The sequence below is a fragment of the Desmodus rotundus genome, chromosome 4 (genome assembly GCF_022682495.2).
Source record: "Desmodus rotundus isolate HL8 chromosome 4, HLdesRot8A.1, whole genome shotgun sequence".
NCBI classification, from domain to species: domain Eukaryota; kingdom Metazoa; phylum Chordata; class Mammalia; order Chiroptera; family Phyllostomidae; genus Desmodus; species Desmodus rotundus.
In genome coordinates, this window is record NC_071390.1 from 92,512,290 (window position 1) to 92,533,606 (window position 21,317).

General features: G+C 36.4%; 1 protein-coding gene and 1 non-coding gene across 7 annotated transcripts in view; one reads left to right on the forward strand and one right to left on the reverse strand.

Annotated features, from left to right (window-relative positions):
• The window catches only part of RAP1GDS1 (Rap1 GTPase-GDP dissociation stimulator 1), a 137,909-nt gene that overhangs the window by 24,406 nt on the left and 92,186 nt on the right, over positions 1–21,317 (forward strand). The gene's annotated exons all lie outside the window — the stretch shown is intronic.
• LOC112317900 (U6 spliceosomal RNA) lies at positions 1,980–2,086 on the reverse strand. Its single transcript, XR_002976150.2, has one exon. It is a non-coding gene; the product is annotated as a U6 spliceosomal RNA (small nuclear RNA).

The following is a 21,317-nucleotide window of genomic DNA, read 5'->3' on the forward strand; positions in this document are numbered from 1 at the left end:
ACTAAAGAGGAACACAAAGCCACCTTTTGAACTGCAGCCTCTCCTAAAAGTTCACGACAAATGTCCTTTGCAGCAGGCAGGACCAATTCCACCAATGGTCAAGGGCTTCTTAGTTTTGTGGTTAGCCACTAAGAATTATAGTCCTAGTGCAGACACATTTGGTGAAGTGGTGGCCTTCAAAAATTGCTTGTGTTCTTTGTGTTCACATTTTTTCTTTTGAAAAACTCCAAAGGTTTGTCTTTTAATGCAGGGTGCTCGGTCTTCATGCAGCGAAGCAGTTTTGAAGTTTTCATGGCTTAGTTGGATAGCTGGTCACCACGTATTTTACAAAGTGGGCTTGGAGAATGTCATTTAAGTAGGACTCTTGGTGTTTTCTTTTAAATGCAGCTTTGTTTTTGTTGCCAGTCTCAGAGTCTTCTGCTGTCTCAACATTGAGTCTTTCCCCCTTTTCAAAGAAGCTCTCCAGCAACATTTGTTTTTTTGTCATTTTGGCTATGGTCAGCATGTGGGCTTACCAAAACTGTGACCAAGACAGGTGCAGTGTGGGACAGAGGAACAGATGGAAGTGGTAAATAAAATAAAATAGTGGGCAGGTCACACGTGGGCTAAAGTAAGTGTCAAATACTGACGTAAAGCCTGCCACCCGGTGCAGTTATACAATTGAAGTTTATCAACTCACCTGCCACTGTGAGCCTGCCACCAGATGCAGCTTCATTGTCACTTGCCACTCACTGATAGGGTTTTGATATGAATCTGCAAGCAATTGATTTATTATGGTCTCTGTGCAGTCAGAGCTCTCTGCTAATGATAATCTGTATTTGTAGCCGCTCCCCAGCAGTAGCATCACCACCTGAGCTCCACCACAGGTCGTCAGATTCTCTTAAGGAGCATGCAGTCTAGATCCCTCACGTATGCAGTTCATAGTAGGGTTCACACTCCTATGAGAATCTCATGCCACCGCTGATCTGATAGGAGGTGGAGATCAGGTGATAATGAGAGCAATGGGGAGCGACTGTGAATACAGATGACACTTCGCTGGCTTACCTGCTGCTCATCTCCTGCTGTGTGGCCTGCTTCCACATACGATCCATGGCCCGGGGACTGGGGCCCCCTTTACAGAGGAATCTGCTAAACTCATGCTGTCCAGTACAGCACCCGTTCTCTGACTTGACTGTCAGCTTATGAAATGAGGATAGTCTGAATCTAGGTATATGCTTTAAGCATAATACGGGGTCTGGCACAAATAACACCCCTTTTTTATTACATAAAAATATTTTGTTACAAAATCATAAGCATGTAACTCTGTAACATAACCATATCACGCTCAGGCACACCATATGACATTTTAGATGAAATGTTTACATTGCTGTCCATCTCCTGCGAGACATTCATGTACCCTACCAACCACACTCAGTGGTGTTACTTCTGCCTGACCCTGTACATACTAGATTTCAAAGATTAAGTACCAAAAAAAGTAAAATATCTCATTAACAGTATTTAAAATATTGATTACATATAGAATTTCAATTTTAAATTTTTGTAAGTTATTTATAAATGCTTGATTTCTTCTAGTGTGGACAGTGGCTGATCAAAGTAAGTTTAAGGGTTGTGCCAGCCAATATAATATGATGGAAAATGCAACTTAGAAACAAAATCATTATCATCATAAATAAAATACAATTGGGCTATTCAGTGTAGGAGAGGACATTTAAACTTTAAGATTATTGTTCTAAGGTTAAATTCTAAGTAATAAATAGTATATATTCTGTGTGCTTCGTGAAAATCAGAAAGAAGAGTGTATATCCAAATATATTCATACCAGGAGTTTATAGAAAAGGAATCATGGAAATTATTGAATCTGATTGGAGGGTGAGAAAGGCCGTCTGTAAAACTCACAGGCCACGAGATTAATAACAGAAGCAAGAATACAACTGTCATACCCGGTGCTGTTTGCCCTCTGATACACTATTTTAGAAAATGTATATATGGAACACGTCACAGGTTTGCATGTCGTCCTTGTTCAGGGGCCATGCTGATCTTCTCTGTATCATTCCAGTTTTGGTGTATGAGCTCCCCACGTGAGCACTGACATGCTTTTAAGCACTATGCTTCGTAAGAGCCCCCTCCCCCAGAAAGTTCTCGTGTGCATTCTCCAATAGGAGATGAGCCTCCATTGGTATTTGTACTTGTGATTGCAGCTTTGGCAGAGGGTCTGGATTTTCTAACGTTAGCTTGTACATGTTACTGTTTCTGCTTTTGAGTTTGCTAAATTAAAAAAAAAGAAAAAGGAACTTATGTTCCTAACAGAGTAAATAAATAAGAGTAATGTGATTTGAATTGATGCTATATGCCACATACATACTGAAAAAGAGCTGCCATCCTCTGCCCTAGCCCCATTGCTCAGTTGGTTGGAGAGTGGTCCCATACACCAAGGGGTGGTGGGTTCACTCCCGGTCAGAGTGCGTATGGAAGGCAACCAATTGATGTTTCTCTCTCACACCCATGTTTCTCTCTCACATTCATGCTTCTCTCTCCTTTCTCTCCCTTCCTCTCTCTCTAAAATCAATAAAACATTTCCTCGGGTGAAGGTTTAAAAAAAATCTACCACCATCAACATTTATAGTATCAATACTGACTTACTGTCACTAAATAGTACACTTCAAGTTATTTTTTGAGGGACAAGTGATTTATTTGTGTTGGTGTGTCTTTCTAACATTCTTTTTCAGCAGGGTTCCATGTAACTGCCTCTATAGCTAGCTGTGGGTCTTTTGTGGCCGTCTGCTTGATTGATGTTAACTGGTTATCTAAACAAATAAGCACTGACCCAGTGTGCTGAGTGTGTCAAAGAATATGAGGCATGCAAATTGGACTTTTAATTGGAATAACAAATTGGAAGTGAATTAACATTAGCATCTGAATAAAAATTATATTTTCAACAGAAAGGTATAATTTGCTATGTAAAAGAATGGTATAAATAATAAGTAGATTGGTTAAATTAACCTGTTTTCAATGTCTTTGCTGTGATTATACGGGTTTGAACCTGACATTAAAAGTATGGGCAGTATCACACTTCTCTTTATCTTCTGTTGTACTCGGTAGTCCATGACCACTGTGTTTCCTCAAGAAAGCTTTTGTAACATGGTCTAATGCTTCCACTTTCACTTCTTGGGATTCAGATTTCCTGAGTTACCCATTTTGCATTATAAAAGAAATACTAAAGTTTCACTATTAGGTAGCTTTGGAATCTATAAATGAGACATTTGTGGGGGGAAGTCAGTGAATTGATTTTTTTCTACTAGAAGCTTGTATGTAAGATACTGTCTATTCTTGTTATGACTATTTGATTTTATTGTGTTCAATAATTTATTGATACATAGTATAAGATGAAGGTCTAATTATATTTTTTTCTACAGTCAGTTTCCCGGCACCATGTGATCATTTCATCTATTCTTTATTGGTTAATAATACTCCTTTTATCATATAATGACTATTTAATGTAATGGGGTGAGTTTGGGGGCTATATTTTATTCCACTAATCAGTCTACTGCTGTGTCATAGCCATGCTATTTAATTATGGTAGCTTTATGGAGGACATTTCTCTTTACAAATCTATCTCAAAAATTTTTATTTTCATGGGTTATATCAGAGAAATACTGGAAATATTTGTCACATTGCTAAAAAATCCTGTTGGAATTGCAATAAGCTATAAATTAATTTGGAAAGAACCAAAAATTTCTCAATATTTTGTCCATGAATCTAAGAACATATATTTTAGTTTCTTTTATTTGTCTTCTTTTATGCCTCAATTAGATTGTGTGGTTTGTTTCACATGCTTTCTATACATATCTTACATAAAGTATTCTTATGTATTTTACAGTTTTAGTGGTTACAAATGGATTTTTCCTATTGTAACTTTTAAGTGGTTATTTTTGGAATCATTTTGAAAAGCTATATTGATGTTTTTATATTTTTATTTATATTTACCTTCTGAACTCACTTATTAGTTAAAGTTTTAGCTAGTTCTCTTGGGTTTTGAAGTCAGAGCACATACAAAGTGATACTCGTGTTTCCTCTTTCCTTCACAACTATTGTTGACTTACTGTGCTGGCTTGAACTTCTGGCACAGTAGTAAATAAAAATGATATAAATAGTATCTCATTTTAGTTTCTGATATTAATGGCAGCCCTTCTAATGCTTTACTGATTCAGTATAAGACCTCTCGATTTAATATCAAAGTCCCTTTTTGTCTTAAGAAAATAGTCCTAATTAAATAATGATTTTAAAAAATCAGGAGTAGGTATCTTTAAACCATAAATCCTCAGCCTAATCAATTAATATTTTAAAAAGTAAATATCCACCTTTTTTATTATTTTAAGGTTTGGTTGGAATAAAATTATTAGTTGGGAGCATTAATACTAGAAGAACTTTTTTTTAAGAATGGAAAGTATAACAGTTACTCAGTCTCAGAGTCAAAGTTCACTTAATATATTAGTTAGGTTCAGTATAATTTGTGTCTCCCTTTGTGTTATTCAGGGACAGATATTTATCTAATGAGAATTAATACCTAAAAATAACTAAAATTAATAATATGAGTTAGATATTTTAGAATGAATGACTATTAAGTGTTCTGATAAACAACATAGGAAAATTCTTAATTTAGTAATATATGGCCCCCATAGCTTCAAAACTACAGTTAGTAAAGCATTATTTTTTTCTACCAGAGAATTGTTTGTTTACAATTACAAGGTCATACCTTATTGCCCTTTGAATTACATCTATAGCTATAATTTAGGTAGTTTTTGTTAGTTTGTCTATGTTATTTAACCCTGAAAATGTGAACTTGGTTGCTTATGATTTCTTCATTTTAATGCAGCTTTACATGGATTCCTCTTAGTGAATTTGTGATGTCATGTGAATTTTGGCATTTCTAGATTTAGTGAAAGATGAATATAAATTACTTTATAAATTAAAATTGTTTTAACTACTTGGTATTAAAGACCATTTTAAAAGTTTGTAACTTTTGACTTCGGGGAAAGAGTCTGCAACCATTCTACCCTAAACGTGCCTGATCTCATCTGATCTAGGAAGCTAAGCAGGGTCGGGTCGGGACTTGGATGGGAGACTTAGGGGAAAGAAAAAATACTAGCCAATGAGGTTGGTAATTAAATTTTTCTCCTTTTGCAGATTTGATTTTGTATAAATCTTAGTTAACACAAATCTGTAGTTTAGCTATTATTTTAAAACTAGAAGAGATGTCATATCATGGGAATATGTTTTATACTGAATTAATAAATAAAAGCAAAATTATTTTTATTATTATAATTTTCATTCTTTGAGTTATGAATGTCTGTGAATATTAACCATCTGCAGAATTGTTGAAATAGGAAAAACATTTGTAACATTAAAGACAAAATACAGAGTAAAAGATTATTCTTTGCTTGAAGCAATCAAAGTAAGAGAACAATAGCTAGGAAATGGAAAAGATTCCAAATTAAGAAACATTTTCTAGAAGCACATTAAAAAGACGTTGAAGAAATGTACGCCAAATAAGAAGTATATCCTCTTAAGTGAGTATAAGATACTATGAGGTTGGCCAAAAAGTTCACTAAGTTTTTTCCATACGATTGCTCTGGTAGTGCTTAGTTGTCTTTAACATCACTCGAAACAATTTTGTTAGATTGTATTGTGACAGCTGTCATATCAGCATGCATTTTTAAAACATCAAAATTGGTGACTTTTTGTGCAGCCATTTTAAAATTGAAGATGGAAGAAAATGCACAACACTTTCGGTGTATTATGCTTTATTATTTTGAGAAAGGTAATAACACAGAAAAAGATTTGTGCAGTGTATGGAGAAGGTGCTGTGACTGATCCAACGTGTCAAAAGTGGTTTGTGAAGTTTCTTGGTACTATCGATATTTTGGCCAAATAATGCTTTGCTCTTGGGCTGTGTTATACATTGGAAGCTGTTTAGCAGCACCCCTGGCCTCTACCCACTAGGCCAATAGCAGGAGATAGCTGACGTACTGAAAATATCCAAATCAATAAAGTTATTGGTGAAAATGAAAAATGTGTCTTTTATTTTATGGAAAAAACTAAATGGACTTTTTGGCCAAACCAATAGAACATTGTGCGCTAAGACCTAGACTTTGAATCCATACATCTCTTCAATTAAAAACAAAAAACTGTTACTCTGCTTTTTGTAGCCTCATTTTGGGGTTTAACACAATGAATATTAAAAAGGTCTTGAAGAACCTCAGTAAAATCAATTATAGATTCCTGTGTAGAATAGTCTAATACATACTAATGGCATGATTCCTCACTAGCAGTTATCCCATCTTACAAGTATTATGCCACACAATCCATTTTGATATCTTAATGAAGTGCATATTTCATTTGTGATGATTACTTTTATGTGTCAAATTGGCTGGGCCATCGTGCCCATATAGTTGGTCAGACATTATTCGGCATTTTTTGTGAGGCTGTTTTTAGATGACATTAACATTTAAATCCATCATGTTTGAGTAAAGGAGATTGCCCTCCATAATGTAGGTGGACCTCATCCAGTCAGTTGATGGCCTGAATAGAACAAAGGCTGACCTTAACAAACAGCACCCCTTCCCCACACCCACCCCACGGGAAGAGCAAGAGATAATTCTGTCAGCGTACAACCTTCAGGTTTGACAGCATCATCAGCTCTTCCCTGGTTTTCCAACCTGCCCACTGTCCCTCCAGATTTCGGATTTGCCAGGCTCTGTAACTGAGGGAGCCAGTTCCTTAAAATGTCTCTCATGTGTGTGTATCTATCTGTCTGTCTGTCTATATGTCTGTCTATCGTGATTTTCAATCTGTGTGCCTCAAGAATTCTTAAACCATGCAATACCTGACTATTTAATGAGGGGTGCTGACTTCTTTTCCCTTAGACTGTCAAATAAAAAAAATTGACAACAGCCAACACAATAATAGCCATCCAGTGTGAATGAATCAAAATTATACCTGTGTTTTTTGTCAGATTGACACAAAGAAAATAACGTATTTTTTGGTGTGCCACAGAATTTTAGAAGTGAGTTTATGTGTGCCATGAGATGAAAAAGATTGAAAATTACTGATCTAGAGATAGCAATTGATCTATTGTGTATATACCCTATTGGTTCCATTTCTCTTGACAACCCCAATACACCACTACTCCTAGAAAAGAGGATCCCTTATCCTTCTTAACAAATATTTCCCAGTAAGTACACATACATGCCACACAGATATATATTACGGATTAGACCAAGAAAGATTGTGTGAACGTTGATAGAGCCTTTGATTCAATCAAGGCATTCTTCTCAAAACACTGAAAAGATACTGTCTACACGAGAACCTTGTTAAAGTGTGATCCACAGCTTAGCACATCAGCATCCTCTGGGAGCTTATTAGAAATGTAAAGTCTTGGGCTCCACCTGAAACTACTGAATCAGAACCTCTGAGTATAGGGCCCAAGTATTTGAGTTTTGGCAATCTTCTCTAAATAATTTTTATGAATCCTAGTTTACTGAAACATTGGTCTGAGACAGTGATATCCAATGGAAATATGTGAGGCACATACCATAGTTTAAAATTTTCTAGCAGCCAAGTTAAAAAAGGTAAAAAGAGCCCGGCCCTGCTTGGTTCAGTGGGTTGGGCATCATCCTGAAAGCAAAAGGTCACTAGTTTGATTCCTGGTCAGGGCACGTACCTGTGTTGCAGACCAGGTCCCCAGTTAGGGGCATGTGAGAGGCAACTGATCATTGTTTCTCTCCTCTCTTTCTTCCTCCCTTTCCCTCTCTCTGAAAAATAAATAAAATACTTTTTTAAAAAGGTAAAAAAGAAACAAATGAAGTTTAATAAACATTTTACTTACAAATTATCATTTCAGCATGTAATCAACATAAGAATTGAATCATTTTACATTCTTTTTTTTTCATACTAAGTCTTTGAGGTTATAGCTTATCTCAGTTTCAACTAGTCACATTTCAAGTGTTCAGTAGCCACATGGGGTTAGTGGCTACTGAACTGGGTAGCGCAGGTTTAGAACCATGCCAGAGTGGTTCATGAACCGGAAGCATCAACATGCATATTAGAGTTACTCAGAGCACAACTCAGTATAAATCAGTTCAGTTTGTTTCATGTAAAGTAACTACTTCTAGTGTCTTCTAAAACAGTTTTTGTTTTAAAAAAAAAAAGGTGAAGGGGATTAAGAAATACAAACTGCCAGTTATAAAATAAGTCACGGGGATGTAATGTATATAGGCAATAATATCATAATAACTGTGTACTGGTTACTAGATTTACTGTGGTGATCACTTCCTAAGGTACATAAATGTCTAATCACCATGTTGTACAGCAACCCTAATATTGTATATCAACTATAATTTTTTAAAAAAATTCAGTCAACAATTGAAGAGTTGATTGTTTTAAAAAGCTGAAGTACTCAAGTCAGACCATTTCCTATTGCCTTGTATTCTTATATGATTATTCCTTTTTAATTTGACAAATCAAATACATACACTCCTGTCAGACACTGAACACACCTCTATTACAGTACTTATGATAAATTATAATTTTACATTTATTTATCAGTCTCCAACCTAAAGTAATGAGCTCTGAGGACAGGGACTACATTTCTGCCATTATGAGGACATAGCGCTCAGTGTCTGGGCCATACTGAATAATTGCTCAGTGTTGAATGTATAAATAAATGAGACCTGAAGATGGAGAGATGTGCAGTCTGAATCTTCACCTCGTCAAAGTATGACATGACAGCACAAAATGTTCCAAATCTAACTTTAAACTAGGTATTTAACATTTAACCAAAGCAGTATGACATATCATGGCACTTTGGACTCAGCTGAATACTCTAAAAAAACCTTCTAATGGGTCCATGTGCATTTAGAAAGTGGACTTTTTTTTTACTCTAGACGAGAGTATTTGATGTGTAGGATCATGAAATGTCACATGGTATTCTCTACTATGCTCCAGCAGCCCTGTATAGTAACTACAGTGTCAGGGGGGGAAAAAAGTTTCACTCTATGTAAATGTGCTAGCTATCTCATATCTCAAAGAAATATACAGATGCGTTGTTTGTTTTGCAAGTAGTGGAAAAACAGCCCAAATTTCCAAGTGAATGTATCTGACAACAAAAGACACCGAAAATTATTAACTTATTTTTTTTAAATAGAGAAAAAGGATTTTCTGTGTTATATAGCCCATTATATGAATATTACTCTAAAAATTATACCTAAACTTTACCCTACTAAAAATGTGAAATATTCACAGGTTTCCTCAGTTATTAGTTATTTGTTATGAAAGAATAATATGACAATGAACCACATGTGGCTAAAAATACGGCATATAATATGTTTGGCCTTCGTGTTTTCCATCAAGATCTTATTGTAGAGCAAATAGAAAATAATGTATTGGGTTGGCCAAAAGGTCCATTTAGTTTTTTCCATAAAATAAAAGACACATTTTTCATTTTCACCAGTAACTTTATTGATTTGGATATTTTCAGTACGTCAGCTATCTCCTGCTATTGGCCTAGTGGGTAGAGGCCAGGGGTGCTGCTAAACAGCTTCCAATGTATAACACAGCCCAAGAGCAAAGCATTATTTGGCCAAAATATCGATAGTACCAAGAAACTTCACAAACCACTTTTGACACGTTGGATCAGTCACAGCACCTTCTCCATACACTGCACAAATCTTTTTCTGTGTTATTACCTTTCTCAAAATAATAAAGCATAATACACCGAAAGTGTTGTGCATTTTCTTCCATCTTCAATTTTAAAATGGCTGCACAAAAAGTCACCAATTTTGATGTTTTAAAAATGCATGCTGATATGACAGCTGTCACAATACAATCTAACAAAATTGTTTCGAGTGACATTAAAGACAACTAAACACTACTAGAGCCATTGTATGGAAAAAAACTAAACAAACTTTTTTGCCAGCCCAATAAATTATGTGAGGTGAGTTCATTTTTTTAGATGCTTGCGATTTTTTCTTCCCATAGTTGTTACAAGTCTTTTCTCATTGTACTAAAGGAGTAAACAGAATGTTTTTATTTGGCTCATTATAACTTAGTTATGGTTGTTCATCTTTTCTTTCTGATGTGTGCCTGTGGGAGGGATAATACAAAAGGCAAGGTAATTTTCTACAATGATTTCGGAAGGTTTATGGAACATTTTTGCATATGTTTGCTTTTGAGAAAATATAATCTGGGTCTTGATTAGCTTAATGCAAAGTGAAAAGTTTAGTCTCTTCATGTGCTAGTTATTGTTAGGTATTTCTACAGAAAGACTTTCATTCTTGATGAGAGAATTCTTAAAATATAAGACAGTCTTATAAGCTCAGTCCTTTTTTTCTGTTAAAAGTGATTACAACTACCACAACATCAATAAATGTAACTGAGTTGCTCCCTCTTTAGTATTCTATAACAGTTTATACATTCCTCTCTTCGGCTTATTTCAGTATGTATTTGTACATCCTTATTTCATTTATTCAGTTATAAACTCCTTAAAGGCAGGGTAATTCTATTAAACTAGCATTAATTGGACACCCCCATGTATTTGGTACCTTGCCTTGGAGAGTTTGGATAGACAAGTAATAGATAAATTTTAATAGAGTATAATATATTGTATGATAGAGCTGATACCAAAGTGTCAGAAACAGAGCTGGATTCAACTCATAGTTCTAAGAGTCTCTCAAAGTGTCATAGAGGGACTGACACTTCACCCAGTTCCTGATGGATAAAATAGGTGTCTTGCAGGCGTACTAAACTTCTCCACCTACCTGTCTTTACTTCAAACTTTTGATAATATCCACCATGTACTTTCTACATCTCAATTCTGATAGCTTTCAGCTGCTGGCAAAAAAATTATAATCATAATCATCATCATACTGTGGTATAGATTGTACCTATTACAAACTCTGGGTATCTGGCCTCAGTTTTTAAATGCTTTTACATATTCCTTCTTTGTGGAATATATTTTTTCCTTTACTGCTTATTACAATATGCTTTGCTATCTTTTAAACTCAGTTCCAGTGTTACGTTGTTAATGAAGATTTCCATGATCTTCATGGAGCTATACATAACCTCCATGGTGGTATCAGTCACATCGAAATGTGATCATGTATTAAAATCTGTTTTTTACTAGACAGCTCTCAGAGGATCTGATTTATATCCTCTGTATCTTATATTCCCAGCATAGTAGGGACTCAGTACAAATACATTTTTTGTGTGTGATCTTATTCACTCCCAAGTTTTCAGCTACTAAATAGGTTCTAATAACTTGCACACAGTTACAACATTGTGTTTGAGTATTGGGGAGCAGGTGATTTTGATGAGCAGGATCAGAGAATACTGGATTTTGAAAACATAGTGTACTTTACTCAGTTAATGTGAGGACCCAGGGATTGTGGGAAGAACATTCAAACATTGGAAGCAACATATACAAAGTCACAGCGGTGGGAGGAAACCTAGTTTTGTTAGAAACTGAAAAGTGTGGTATGCCTAGCAAAAAAAAGAAAAGGTGCATTCAGGGAAGACGATGCCTAGAAAAGGGAGTGAGAGGTCAAATTATGAAAGACTTATGCCATGTGTCTTAGTCCATTTGGGCTGCTATAACAAAAAAGTCTAGATTGGATGGCATTTCTAACAGTTCTGGAGACTGGGAAGCCCAAGATCAATTGTACCTGAAGATTTGGTATCTGATGAGGTGTGCTTCCTGATTCATCGATAGCTGGGTTTTTGCTGGAACCTCACATGGTGCAAGAACCAAGGCATCTCTCTGGGATCTCTTTTTGTAAGTTCACTAATCCCATGCATGAGGACTCTGTCCTTATGACCTGATCACTTCCCAAAGGCCCCACCTCCTAATAGCATGACATTGAGGGTTAGATTTCAGCATATGAATTGGGGAGGCACAAACATTCACTCTGTAGCAACAAGCTAAGGGAGACCATTGAAAGCAAATGAAAATCAGGTTTTTATTTTTAAAAGAGATCTATGGTAGCAGATTTAAAGAAGGGTTGGAGGATAGTCAATAAGAATTAGAAAAGAGGACATCTTTTTCTGAGAAATAGGAGTTAAGGATAGTTTACATCATAGTTAAGTTTAAGTGTCAAGGAGCAAAATATTTGCACTCTGAGACCAGGAAAGGGTATCTGTTGACAGTGGTGGAGAATATGGCATTTAGAGAGAGTAGTTAATGTTTAGAGTAACTGGCTTAGGGAATGTGACAGGGAAATGACTAGAATTAAATAAAACATTACTGAACATTGGAGAAGGTCCAATTAAGATTGTCAAATGTGAATTTATTGTGGTACTAGCTAACATATTTAATAACATAACATTTTAAAATTAGAGAACAAGAAGAAATATGTGGTTGGATTCATCCCCTGTCAGGGATTGAGTGACAACGTGAAAAAGGGTTTTGGGAAACTTGATGAAATCATTGATCATTTTATTCAGAGTAGGTAGGGAAGAAATAAACCATGGAGAGGGCCAATAGATTGGGAAGGAAGAAGTTGAAAGACTAGAGGTTTCAATGAGGTTAAAAGTTGTTCAATAATAAAGAAATAAAATATATGATAGAAAACTGTGATCAGAAAGTAATTTCCAAATTTAAGCTTTTGACAATGGAACAGTTCTACATGATCATGGGGCCCTGGCATGATTGTGTGTTGGATTATTAGAGGACAGTAGAGAATTACTTATTAAAAGTCAGGGAATGTGAGGCTACGTTATTAACCGCTTTGTATAGATGCAAAATTCAGGTTGATAGCAAGTGTTGGAGGGGAGAGAAAGCCTAAAAGCAAGCTCCAGTGTATTTTGATGGTTGTTAGAATACTAGTGATAAGAATGGGGCGAATAGAATGTCACCAGATGGTAGGGAAATGAGAAATTGTTCTTCAGTGAAGCTAGAGGACAAATGGTTTAGAAAAGATATTTTCAGCTAAGAAAATACCAACCCAAGCTCCAAGCTCTGAGTCTTGGGGGTAGAAGGTAAGGAAGAGAGAGCTGAGTGCTGTTTGAGAGCAGTGAAAGGAGGAAGATAGAGTTTGGGGAGTGTCTGGCATTTGTTTACAATAGTTTAGAGATCCAAAGGGCACAGTAAAAAGGGGTTCACAACTAGTTCTGAAGGGAGAGTCCTGGCCTAGGGAAGGTACTGGCAGATGGGAAAGTTCTTTAACTGACCAACTCACAATTATTCTTGGTCCAGTTACTTTGTCTGAATGGGAGATTATGATCTATTTTCTCACTTATGATCTTTTCTCATCCTCTCTTCTTAAGAGAGTGAATCCTTTTATGACTAATATTTTCTCTGTTCTCCTGAAGTAGGTACTGTTAACAGACCTCCTTCACACTTTTTCCCTTATCATTTCTGTGAAACCCTGCTTTCTCACTTACCTTAGGACATTTTGCCATGACCTTTCCCCCTGTTGGTTTTGTAGAATTTAAATTTGATATTTGTCTTAGGTATTACATGGAGACCTAAGCTATTGCTCTAGTACCATTATATTTTTTAAATCCAGGACCAATTTGAAAACCTTTCAGCATTCATTTTAGGGTGCTACATATTATCATTTTTATATTATTATTCTGCAGTCTGTATAGGGCATTATATCTATCAAACATCTCCAAACATCTCCAAATTGGGGGTCAAGGTCATTTTGCCAGTTCTTTTAGGCTCCTAGACACAATTCCAGTGTGTAGGAGGAGGGGGATTCCCTCACACCAACAACAAGCAATGCTCTGGACACTACGTGTGTGTCCCACAATTCAACTTAATTCTGACACTGTCTGCGGGAGGATAGCATCAAATTCCACAGGCCAAAGGTTCAGCCCTGCAAGACTGCTTCTGCCCCCAGGTGAGATGCCATCACAAGCCCCTGCTGTTACTTGTCCTTCTGTCCAGTGGTCTGTAAATGTAGACCATTGTAGGTTCCAGTGATACCGTAAGCTATTTAACTGTTTCTTTTTGCCAGGCTTACAGTAGTGTCAATTTTAAGTGACTGCTTACTCTTTTTTTGTCTGTATACCCTTTTGTTTTCCTGGAAAAGTGGAGTAAGTTTTGCATCACATTGATGTTTTTACGTAGAGTTATATATTTCCTTAAGTGGGCTCCTTGAATCACTCCTTTTTTAGAGGTGCTCCATTAGGAAATAATTTGTTTATTTGAGAAACAGTATATATTCCTGTAGGCTTATAGTAAACATAAATAAATTAAGGTCTTCAAAGAATCCTACTGAATTCTAGTGCCAAATTTCTTTAGCTTTGTTTACTTCATATTTTTACCCCAAGGTATTTCACGGTAGGGTGGAGATGGGTCTTTTACTGAAAATATTCCTTCACTGTGTTTTATGGTATTCTCATTCTTTTGGTATGAAGTGAGGAAATCCATATTTACTACAGAAATTTTCAGTAATTACTTTGAACTTCTAGGTGAACATTCTAGTTACATACTCATCTTTTACCACAATCATTAACACAGTTCCTCCTGGTGTTTATTTCTTAGTAAATACCTTTCTTTTATTTTTTAAACATATAGTTCTTAACTTTTTAACAACACTTTATGACCTAGTTACTGATAGTTTCCAAGAAAATAGTCAAACTAGCAGATCTCCTTGCTTATTCTAGTGATGATTTTCAAACATATAACTTCTCCGACTCCCACAGTTTACATGATCCCTGGAATTGAAATGACTGCAAGCCAATCAAAATCACTTATAATTTTATAAAATGACTCTCACAACTTAATCTTTTAGGAAAACCTGTTTCTGATAGTGTATCATTGTGTAAAATGGGTCCCTCTTCTGCCCTCTTTATTTTCATGCCTGCATACATCCTTTGCCCCTGCAACTTATGTTGCTTTTATTTGCTTAAAATCCTTGTTGGGGATGAAAAGGGGTCTCAAGTGAGAGAAACATCGTTTTATTTATCTCCCCTGCCCATTTTTATATATTTCAATTTTTTTTCTAGAAACATTAATTACTCCTTTGTCTTGCCCTTATTTTAATCTTATACCCAGTATGTTTTTCTTATGTGTTCTAAATCTATTTTAAACCTGCTTCACAGTCTTTATACTCATTTCCCATTCTCTTCTTCAATCACTGCCTCAATTTATCTATCTCAAAATACTATACATCCCTTTATTACCCATTTTCCTCTCTAGTTCCGGCTTCTGCAGAATATATAGATTTTTTTCACATCATAACTTAGCAAATTGGATCAAGGTATTCTCATTAGCATATATCTTGTAAATAACAGTTATGGTAGGAAAAGCAGTGGATAGTAATCAGGAAAACTAGATTCTTGGTTTTCTTCCCAGTATAATCTTATCATATGCCCTTATTTGTGATATGAAGAGAGCATGAACTGTCATGTTTACCTCACATGACCTGTCTTAAAAATGAAGCGATAATATGTTTGAAACTGTTTTGAAAATGTTTTTAAATGTTTTCAATATAAATTTAAGGTAGAGATTTTATGGTAGGCAAATATCAGTCAGGTACCTTTAAATGATGACACTGAATCTAAATAGGAATTAGCTAAAGTGGTGGGTGGGGGTGGCATTTCAGATGCAGAACATTTATAGTAAGGAGGTATAAAATAAGATGAGGAATTTGGATTACTGTAAGTAACTTAGTGTGGCTAAAGTGTAGGTTGTCAATGGAGGAGTATCAGGAGATAGGGTTGGGAAATATTATGGATATGCCTGAGTGTTTAATTAGAAGTTATGGAGAGAGGTCAGATGGAGGCTGAGAAGGAGGAAGCTACATTAACCTCCTCCCAGGAACAAACTGGCATTACAGCTAAATTATAGAAAATTCACCCCGAATAACCAACTGAACACTAGCTTCAGAGAAGCCTTATAACCAAGGACTTGTGGAAGAAACTACACACTACCACAGTGAGACTGGCAGCAAGTATGGAGGTGAGAGAGGGCTGGCTGGGCCCCTATGGGAGGCTGCTGAAGTATAAGAGGGATATTTCAGCGGCTGAATGGGTCCCCTGAGAAATGTGGAGCCTAAACCCCAAGCTGGACTCCCCAGCCTATAGCACCAGAGTCAGGAAAGGAACCCAAGAAACATCTTGCTGTGAAAAGCAGTGGGGTTGTGTCCACCAGGGAGAGGTAGCTAGAGACACAGAGAGCCTATTAAATGGTCAACACACAAAATTTCATTTGCAGCTACTTAATCCTGGGTGCCAGCAGAGGGAGGGCAAGGTGAAATAGGGACATGTGAGGAGAATCTGGGGCTGGTGGCTCTGGTGAAAGAACTGAAGGGTCAGTATTCAGGATCCCTCTTCTGAGTCATTCCCTGTAGTGCAGAGGCCATCTTTCTTGGGCAGAGTAGTCCCCTCCATGTGGCATCAGCCTGGGGGAGGCAGATGCTCTTTGTGCAGGAATACCGCTCACCCTATCCTATAGAGCTTAAGCCTAGCTACTGAGGAGTACAGCTAGAGGTTATTTCAATGATTAAGCCTAACAGAAAGCCTGCAGGTGAAGATAAGTCTCTGGGAGGTCTGAGACTTCAGTGGACCTTCCCATGGACACAGTGCTAGTAAAAGCTGGCCTTGTGCACTACTGCTTGGTTCTTTCTGTACACACTTAGGCCCATCAAGGGAGCCACAAGCTATGGATTGCTACTAGTTCCAAACAGGTTGTTCAGGGCCAGTCACAAGCAACATCTGACACAGGCCTGAACCAGAGTCTTTGCAGATCTACATTATATGTAGAAACAAACACAAAGAGGCAGGCAAAATGGGAAGACGAAGAAACAGGCCCTCAAATGAAGAACAAGAGAATTCCCTGAAGGAGAACTAAATGAAATGAAGGCATGCCATTTATCACAGAATTTAGAGTAATGATTATAAGGATGCTCAACCACATGAAAAAAAGACATAGAAACAATAAAAAAGAACCAGTCAAAAATAAAGACTGCAATATCTGAAATAAATGATACACTGGAAAGAGTAAACAGTAGGTTAGAGGAAGCAGAGGATCAAATCAGTGATTTGGAAGACAAGGTAGAAAAAAACACCCAAGCAGGGAAGCAAAAAGAATTAAAGAAATGAGAAAACTTTCAGAAACCTTTGGGACAACGTGAAGCATAACAACATCTATTTCGTGGGAACACTAGAAGGAAAAGAGAGTGAGTGAGCAAAAGATTGAGAACCTATTTGAAGAAATATTGACTGAAAACTTCCCTAACTTAACAAAGGAAAAAGACACACAAATCCAGGAATTTCAGAGTCCCAAAGAAGATGGACAACCCAAACAAAGATGCCCACACCTAGACACATCATAATTAAATGTCCAAGATTAAAGACAAGAGAATTGCAAGAGCTGCAAGACAAAAGCAGTTAGTTGCCTACAAGGGAGGTCCCATTAGACTGTCATCTGATATCACAACAGAAACATTTGAAGCCAGAAGGGATTGACATGAAATACTCAAGGTGATGAACATCAAGCACCTACAAGCAAGACTGCTTTACCCATCAAGGATACCATTTAAAATTGAAGGAGAAATAGAGCTTTCCAGACAGAAAAAGCAAAAGGAGTTTGTTGTCACCAAACCAGTACCAATGTTAAAGGGCTTGCTTTAAGAAAAAGAAGAAGAAAGAGAAAGAGAAAAAACAGAAGAAAATAGTTAAAAAATAAAATGGAAGTAACTATATACCTATCAATAACCACTTTAAATGTGAATGGCTTAAATGCTGTAGTCAAAAACATAGGGTAGCTCAATGGATAAGAAAATAAGACCTATATATATGCTGTCCTCAAGAGACCTACCTCAGAATGAAAATACAGACCAAAAGTAAAGTGACAGAAAAAGACATTTCATGCAAGTGGAAAGGACAAAATAAGCTGGAGTAGCAGTACATATATCTGACAGAAGACTTTATTTTTTTAAAATTTTTATTGTTATTCAATTACAGTTGTCTGCCTTTTCTCCCCATCCCTCCACCCCACCCCAGCCGAACCCACCTCCCTCCCCCACCTCCACCCCCCCTTGATTTTGTCCTTGTGTCCTTTATAGTAGTTCCTGTAATCCCCTCTCCCCACTGTCCCCTCCCCACTCCCCTCTGGCTATTGTTAGATTGTTCTTAACTTCAATGTCTCTGGTTATATTTTGTTTGCTTTTTTCTTCTGTTGATTATGTTCTGGTTAAAGGTGAGATCATATGCTATTTGTCCCTCACCACCTGGCTTATTTCATTTAGCATAATGCTCTCCAGTTCCATCCATGCTGTTGCAAAGGGTATAAGCTCCTTCTTTCTCTCTGCTGCATAGAGTTCCATTGTGTAAATATTCCATATTTTTGGATCCACTCATTTGCTGATGGGCACTTAGGTTGCTTCCAGTACTTGGCTATTGTAAATTGTGCTGCTATGAACATTGGGGTGCATAGGTTCTTTCGGATGGGTGTTTAGGGTTCTTAGGGTATAATCCCAGCGGTGGAATTGCTGGGTCAAAGGGCAGTTCCATTTTTAGTTTTCTGAGGAAATTCCATACTGTTCTCCACAGTGGCCTCACCAGTCTGCATTCCCACCAACAGTGCACTAGGGTTCCCTTTTCTCTGCATCCTCTCCAACATTTGTTTGTGGATTTGTTTATGTTGGCCACTCTGACTGGTGTGAAATGGTACCTCATTGTGGTTTTAATTTGCATCTCTCTGATAGCTAGTGATGCTGAGCATCTTTTCATATGTCTCTGGGCCCTCTGTATGTCCTCCTTGGAGAACTGTCTGTTCAAGTCCTTTGCCCATTTTTTAATTGGGTTGTTTGACAGAAGACTTTAAAACCAAGGCCAATAGTAGGAGTCAAAGAAAAACACTGCATAATGATAAAGGGAACAATCCAAGAGGATATAACCCTAGTAAACATTTATACACCTAACATAGAAGGACCTAAATATGTATGGCAAATTTTGATGGACATAAAGAGAGAGAGATCAATAGAAATAGTCATAGTAAGGGATTTTAACACCCCTTTGACTTTGATGTATAGATCTTCCAGACAGAAAATCAACAAGGAGACAGCAGCCTTGAAGGACACACTAGGACAAATGGATTTAATTTATTTCTACAGAGCACTTCATCCCAAAGCAGGATAATACACATTCTTTTCAAGTTCGCATGGAACATTTTCTAGGATAGACAATATGTTAGGACACAAGACATGTCTCAAGAGTGAAATCATAACTAGCATCTTCTCTGGAACTAGAAATCAATCAGAAGAAAACTGAAAAATATACAAAGATATGCAGTCTAAAAAACTTGTTAAAAAACAATGAACGGGTCATCATTGAGATCAAGGAAGAAATCAATATACCTTGATTCAAATGAAAATGAGAGCACAACAACCCAAAATCTCTGGGACACAGGGAAAGCAATCCTAGCAGGGAAATTCATAGCATTACAGGCCTATCTCAAAAACAAAAAATTCAAATAAACAATCTAACTTTATACCTAAAGGAAGTTGAAAAAGAACAACAAAGTACAAAGTGAGTAGAGGAAGGAATAATAAAGATCAGAGCAGAAGTAAATGAAATAGAGTCTAAAATAAGATAAGAAAGATTGGTGAATACAACAACAGGATCTTTTAAAAGATAAATAAGATTGACAAACCTTTAACCATACTAACCACAAAAAAAAGAGAGAAAGGACCTAAATAGACAAAATCATAAATGAAAGGAGAACTGACACCAAAGATATACAACAGGTTGTAAGAAGATATTATAAACAGATATTATAAACAACTATATGTCAACAAACTGTACAACCTGGACGAAATGGATAAATCCCTAGAAATGTACAATCTTCCAAAACTAAATCAGGAAGAATCAGAGAATTTGAATAGATTGATCACACCCATTGAAATTGAAACAATAATCAAAAAACCCCAAACAAAAGTCCTTGACCAGATGGCTCTTTTCAAGTGAATTTTACCAAACATTCCGAGAAGAACACCACCTCTCCTTCTCAAACTATTGCATAAAATTCAAGAGGAAGGAAGGCTTCCAACCTCATTTCATGGGGCCAGTATTATTCTGATTCCAAAACCAGATAAAGACACTACAAAGAAAGAAAATTATAGGCCGATATTCCTGATGAACATAACCCTCAACAAAATATAAGCAGCCCAACTATAGCAATACATCAAAAAGGTGACATACCATTATCCAGTGGGATTTATTCTGGGAATGCAACATTTGCAGATCAATAAATGTGATACCACATAAGCAAAATAAAGGATAAAAACCACATGATCGTATCAATAGATGTAGAAAAACCATTTGATAAAATCCAGCACCCATTTATGATGATAACTCTCAGCACAATGGGAATAGAGAGAAGATACCTAAACATAATAAAGTCCATATATGGCAAACCTATCACCTCATATTCAATGGCCCAGAACTACAAGTGTTCCCCTTAAGAGTGGAAACAAGACAGGGATTTCCACTTTTACCTCTTATTCAACATAGTATTAAAAGTCCTAGCCACAGCAATCAGACAAGAAGAAGAAATAAAAAGCATCCAAAATGGAAAGGAAGAAGTAAAACTGTCTTTATTTGTAGAGCACATGATATTCTACATAGAGAACCCCAAAGATTCTGCCAAGATACTACTAGAACTGGTAAGTGAATTCAGCAAAGTAGTGGGATACAAAATTAATATCCAGAAAATAGTTGCATTTTTATATGCCAATAGTGAACTAAGAGAAAGGGACATTAAGAAAACAATCCCATTCACACGTGCTTCAAAAAGAATAAAATACCTAGAAATAAATCTAATGAAGGATGTAACCAAACTGTACTTGGAAAATTATAAGACACTGAAGAAAGAAATTGAAGAAGATACAACTATTGTAAGTGGAAACACATACTGTATTCATGGTTGGAAGAATTAACATCATTAAAATGTCCATACTACCCAAAGCAATCTATAGATTCACTGCAATTCCTATCAAGATACCAATGATGTATTTCACAGAACTGGAACATATATTTAAAAAATTTATATAGAACCACAAATGGCCCCACATACTAACTGGGATCTTGAGAAAGAAGAACAAAGTTGGAGGGATCAAACTACCTAATATGGAACTATGCTATAAGGCCATAGTAATTAAAGCAGCAGTGTACTGACATAAAAACAGACACATAGATCAGTGAAACAGAATAGAGAGCCCAGAAATAAACCCACACCTTTATAGTCAATTAACATGCAGCAGAGGAAACAAGCACATACAATGGACTAGATAGTTTATTCAATAAAGGGGGTT